Consider the following 5717-nt stretch of genomic DNA (forward strand, 5'->3'; position numbering starts at 1 on the left):
CCTATTTCTTGAAAAGCCAGTGGCTAAGACAAACAGTTCGTTTACATTTATAGGAAATAATGCTGCCCACGTCTTGTTTACAATATTACCTGAAAGTGAGAACAGATATTTGCATGGTAGTGTTGTAGCCTGCATTGCAGGTATTTACATACCAGACATGCTGAACATTTGAACAACTATCAAGCCAGAGGACATGCTTCCATGCTGATGGCACTTATTAAATGTGTTAATTAAATGTATTACTGGCCTCCTTGTGACTTAGAATTGTATGTGTCCTGCTTTGTTCTACCTGAATTCCATCATATATTTCAAGTTAGCTGTCTTGGATGATGACCCAACACATACTCATTTTAAGAACACTTGCATTGCAGATTTGTCAAAACACAAAGAGGGCACTAATGTGAGATTTCTAAAAGTAGCTACAGCATTCATCTCAAGATTTAAGAATCTGAAGTGCCTTCCAAAATCTCAGGGCTGAATTATGGAGTATGCTTTCAGAAATCATAAAAAAGCAACACTCCAGTGCAGAAACTTTAGCACCCAAAATCCCCAAAATGAAAATTAATTTTCTGCTGGTGGTATTTGATTTAGATGATGAAACTGAACATGTGTTGGTTCATACATCTTTGGATCACTATCAAGCAGAACCCATCATTAGCATGCACGCATGATCTCTGGAATAGTACTCGCAGCCAAAAGGAACTTATGCATCTTTAGCACACCAGGCACATAAATAATTTGTGATGCTGGCTAAAACAGAACCACCCAAATGCTTGTTTTCACTTTCAGGTGACATTGTAAATAAGAAGTGGGCAACATTATCTCCACAAATGTAAGCAAACTTGTTTGCCTGAGCAATTGGTTGAAGAAGAAGTAGGACTCAGTGGATTTGTAGTCTATAAAGTTTTACATTGTTTTGTTTCTGTGTGCACTTTCATAATAGATTTCACTACAGTATTTATATAAGGTGAATTGCAAAATGTTATTTATTTTTTGACTGTGCAAATATTTGTAATAAAAATAATGTAAAGTGAGGACATACATTTTGCATTCAGTATTGTGATTGAAATCAATATAGTTGAAAATGTAGAAAAACATTCACAAATATTTAATAAATTTCAATTTACAGGCAGTCCCCGGGTTACATGGATCCGACTTACATCGGATCCCTACTTACAAACGGGGTGAGGCAACCCCACACTAGCTGCTTCCCCCCAGCAGACCAGGGAGACGCGAAGCTAGCGCCCCACCCCAGCAGACTAGGGAGACGCAGAGCGGCTTTTCTCAGCAGACACCTCAGCTTGAGAATAAAGGACTGAGGGAAGTGAGGTGTGGGAGAATAAAACTGAGTTCTGGAGAAATGTTTGGCTAGAGTTTCCCCTACAATATGTACCAGTTCCGACTTACATACAAATTCAACTTAAGAACAAACCTACAGTCCCTATCTTGTACGTAACCCGGGGACTGCCTGTATATTCTATTGTTTAACAACACAATTAAAAGAGCAATTAATTTTTACAATTGTAATTACTTTTTTCAGTTAGCTGTTTGAGTTAACTGTGATTAATCAATATCTCTATTTTAAATATGACCCTTCAATGCCTAGAAATAATTATATCTGAATTCTAAAAACCAGAAGAAAGAAGCACAAAATATTTTTGGATAGTAAACAAATCAGGATGTTGAATGAAATCACTGCTATCGCCAATTAAATGCAATGTACTATGCTAATACAATAGTAACACTGATAATTTAAAATGATTGGATGTCAGCTAATTCAAATAGGTTACCAAAGTAACATCAATTCATTTGTATTTTACAGTAAACAATATTTTGCATTATTATTTAGTGAGTTACATTTATGTTCAAGTGTGTGTTTATCTGACGCTGTGCAGTGGTGCTGTACATTTATATTAAAGCATTTGTGTGTAGTGGGAGAGAGTTACAAGCATGCCAGAACAAGTTTGTGCAACCTGGCCAGTTAGAGTAGGGAGCAGTCAGCCAATGAGGGCCAGGCTGCAAGGGCTAAGAGGTGCATGCTTTTGCTCCAGCTGTGGATCAGGAGGAACCTGGCCACAGGGACAGGAACAGGGATGTGCTACAGGCCTGATACAGAGGCCTAAAGAGTGCTGTGGCTGCAGGAAGGCAGCCAGGGTAGGAGAAGGCAGCAGGTCCACACCCCTGTTGCCAATGATGGGTGGCCATTTCAGACTGCAGGTTGCATCTGAGGCGGGGCTAGATGACTACTGGCAGTGGGTCACTGAGGCAAGAAGAGTATAAGGGATTGGGGTTACCTGGGAGGGGAGGAACCCAGACACAGACACACTGCTGCAGGGACGTACCATGCAGGAAGGACAGTGGGAACTGGAAGGGACATGAGGCCTGAAGTAGCACATAAGACAGGTAACTGAGGGTGAGACACTGGTCAGTAGTGGGCACTCCAGGGCTGGAAGAGCTAATTTCCAAGGAAACCAGCAGGTGGCATAGCACTGGTGAGTTGATCCCACTATATGCTGTTATTGTAAGATATCAAGTTCAATGGGAGGACCCTAAGCCACTTATCTCATTAACGGTCTGTCTTTGCTGACCGATCAAAGGTCTCTTCCACCAACCTGTCTCTCATGTTCCCACTTGGGGAGGGTCTCCCAGTAAATTAACAATCACATTTTGAATCAGTAAATAAAAATGAATACCACTACTCAGTTCTTGCACAATGTTAGTCTCACACAGAAATCAGAATGCTTAATAAAGGAAATTAAGTAGTATTAGATCCATTTTACTCAATGAGAAACTAAGTCCCAGAGTGATTAAGTGGCTTGGCCAAAGTCATATGGTAGTTCATGGCAGAATCTGGCTCCTGATTCTTAAGGGCTTGTCTATACAGTGAGCAAGCATATGGCATGCCAGGGTTTCAATCTATATTTCCCTAGCTTGCTGCACGCTAACTGGCTGTATGGACCCTACTACCATGCATAAAAATCTCGTTTCAAGTGGCAGTACATCAAAGCACATTATGCAGTTTTTACTGCATGGTAGCAGGGTCCATATAGTTAGTTAGGGTACATCTACCCTGCACGCTTATTTTGAAATAAGCTATTCCAGAAGACATAGCTTATTTCAAAATATCACATCTACGGTACAGAGAAGCCTCAAAATTAGTCCAAGGCAGACTTCACTGACGTGGACGTGCTACCTGATTTAGAGCCCCAGGAGGCAGTGGGGAGTAATTAGTTTGAATTGCCCTGGGGAGGAGTTAGTTTGAAATAGCAGCAGTGGAGCGTCCACACTACTGTTATTCTGAAACAGCTATTTCGGAATAAGTGTTATTCCTTCTGGAATGAGGTTTATAGAGTTCAAAATAAGCCAGCCATTATTTGGAAATTATCTTGAAATAACGGAACTGCTGTGTAGTAATAATAATAATAATAACTGCATTATTATTTCAAAATAGCATCAGTTATTTCAAAATAACTATGCTGTGTAGATGCACCCTTACTGTGTGGCAGGCTATTGTGATATACTGTTATATCCCAGCTTGCTACCAGTGAAGATAAGCCTTTAGTTTATTGTCCTATCCAGGGAAACATGTATCTTAATACAGTATACTTCCGATAATCCGGCATCTTTGGGATCTAGGTGGTGCTGGATTATTGGATATGCCAGAGTATCAGGAGGTACTGCATACTCCTCCCCCCCCCAACCTTATGTTCAGGTCCCAGAGCTGCTGGTACAGCCATGCGTCTCCCTCCAGGCACTGGGGCACGTGTGCTGAGCAGCCGGCTTTTCAGTGAGCTGGCTGGGATGCCGTGTGTAACTCAAGCCCCCTCTGCTTCCCTTCCCCAGAGCCAAACTGACTCTCCTCCCTGCTGACCCGTTTCCCCTCCCCCTCCCCCCACCTCCCCACAACCTTGTGCTCGGGTCCCGGAGCAGCCGCACGTCTCCCTCCAGGCGCTGAGGCACGTGCGCTGAGCGGCTGGCTTTTCAATGAGCTGGCCGGGATGCCATGTGTAACCCAATTCCTCTTCTCTCTCTTCCCCCAGAGCCAAATACCTCCTTTCCCTGCTGTAACCCATGTGAGAGCAGCTGACCTGAGCAGCTCCGGGTTCCATCCTGGTTCCGTCAGGAGCACTTGCCATTTTGATGCTGGACTACCGGGAGTGCCGGACAATTGGGTGCCAGACTACTGGAGTTTTACTGTAACTAAATCTAGTGTGAAATCCTGTTCTCAATGAAGTTATGGGCCTGCCTGTCCCCGGTAGTGATTTCATTGTGGCCATGATTTCACTTTAAGAGCCTGTCTACACTACAATTAAACATTCCCCTTGGCCTGAGCCTGAGCCAGGTCTAATTGCCATGTAGACATTCCAGCTCAGGCTACTGCCTGAGCTCTGAGACTTTCTCAGTCTCACAACATCCTAATGCTTGTACCTGAATATTTACACTACATTAAACAGCTCCTTAACCTGAGCCTTCTGAAAGCCCCTGACAACTGGAGTAGGCCAGCCACCAATTTTTAATTGCAGTGTGGGCATTACCCTTAGATGACTTATATCACTAGTGAAATATTTGTGCTTATATACTCCTGTCTTGCACACCAAGTCCTGTTAGCAGATCAGAACATCTGTACATTTCCATTGGTTCTGCTTGTTTGCAGATGCCCTTTCACTCTTGATTCTTCATCTTTGTTACCAAGAGGCAGTAAGGCTGGAGTTCACTGCTTCCACAATAATGCTCTATTGTTGGAGTACTATGCCTAGTGGCAATGGAATTAAAATGTTAGTGTTTGCTCCTCTACATCATTCATCTGCTTAAGAGCTATGTGAATTGTCTTTGTGGACAATAGCCCTGGGTTATTTCTGATGCAGTTCAGAAAGTAAAGAATATGTTTATTGTTAATTTAATTGAAATAGTGCACGAATTAACTATATTTTAATGGTAAGATATTATTCTTTGCAATTTTCAATGCTGTCATTAACATTGGATCAGTCCCCAATAGGAATGTAATAGTGCAGTTGATTAATCGAAGCAAAAGTTTATAGCTTTAATGCTATAGACTACACACATTTCTACCCCCACCCTCCAGTAAATTTTTTAGCAGGCTGGCCGGCAGCCCAGCTCAGTCTTGGCTCAGGCTGGATCCAGAACCTGACTGCTGCTCTGAATTTAAAGTGAATTAGGAGCCAGGCGGGCAGAGAGCCCAGCTCAGTTCTAGCTTATTCTGGGTCTGGGAGCGGAGCTCAGCCCCCCCTCCCCCCGCCAGTCAGGGGATGATGCCACCCTGCACTGCTGCCTCTGTATCAGAGGCAGCAGTGCTGGGTGACAGGCAGCCAGTCTGCAAAGGGAGCTGGTTTTTAAACTGGCTCCCCTTACAGATCAGCTCCCACCTTGTGTCCCTTGTGGATCAGGCCCTGCCTAATACAGAGGCAGCAGCACCAAGTGGCAGGGGGCTCCTTGGGAGTGAAGCCAGAGTACACTGGCTGCCAGCCCCACCCCAGGGAACTATAGAATAGTCAAGTAACTTATAAGAATTTATTAGGTTAATTGACTATTCAATTAACCAATATTTAACAGCCCTAGTCCCCAAAATTAGTATACTTGTCATGTCTGACAGTCTCTGATGAATTCATATAAAACTTTGTTTTCTGTGCATGGAACTCACCTGCATCAAATAAATGCAACACTAGACAGTCATTAAAATGTACATTTGCATTCATTTT

Source organism: Pelodiscus sinensis, chromosome 5, assembly GCF_049634645.1.
Source record: "Pelodiscus sinensis isolate JC-2024 chromosome 5, ASM4963464v1, whole genome shotgun sequence".
Classification (NCBI taxonomy): Eukaryota; Metazoa; Chordata; order Testudines; family Trionychidae; genus Pelodiscus; species Pelodiscus sinensis.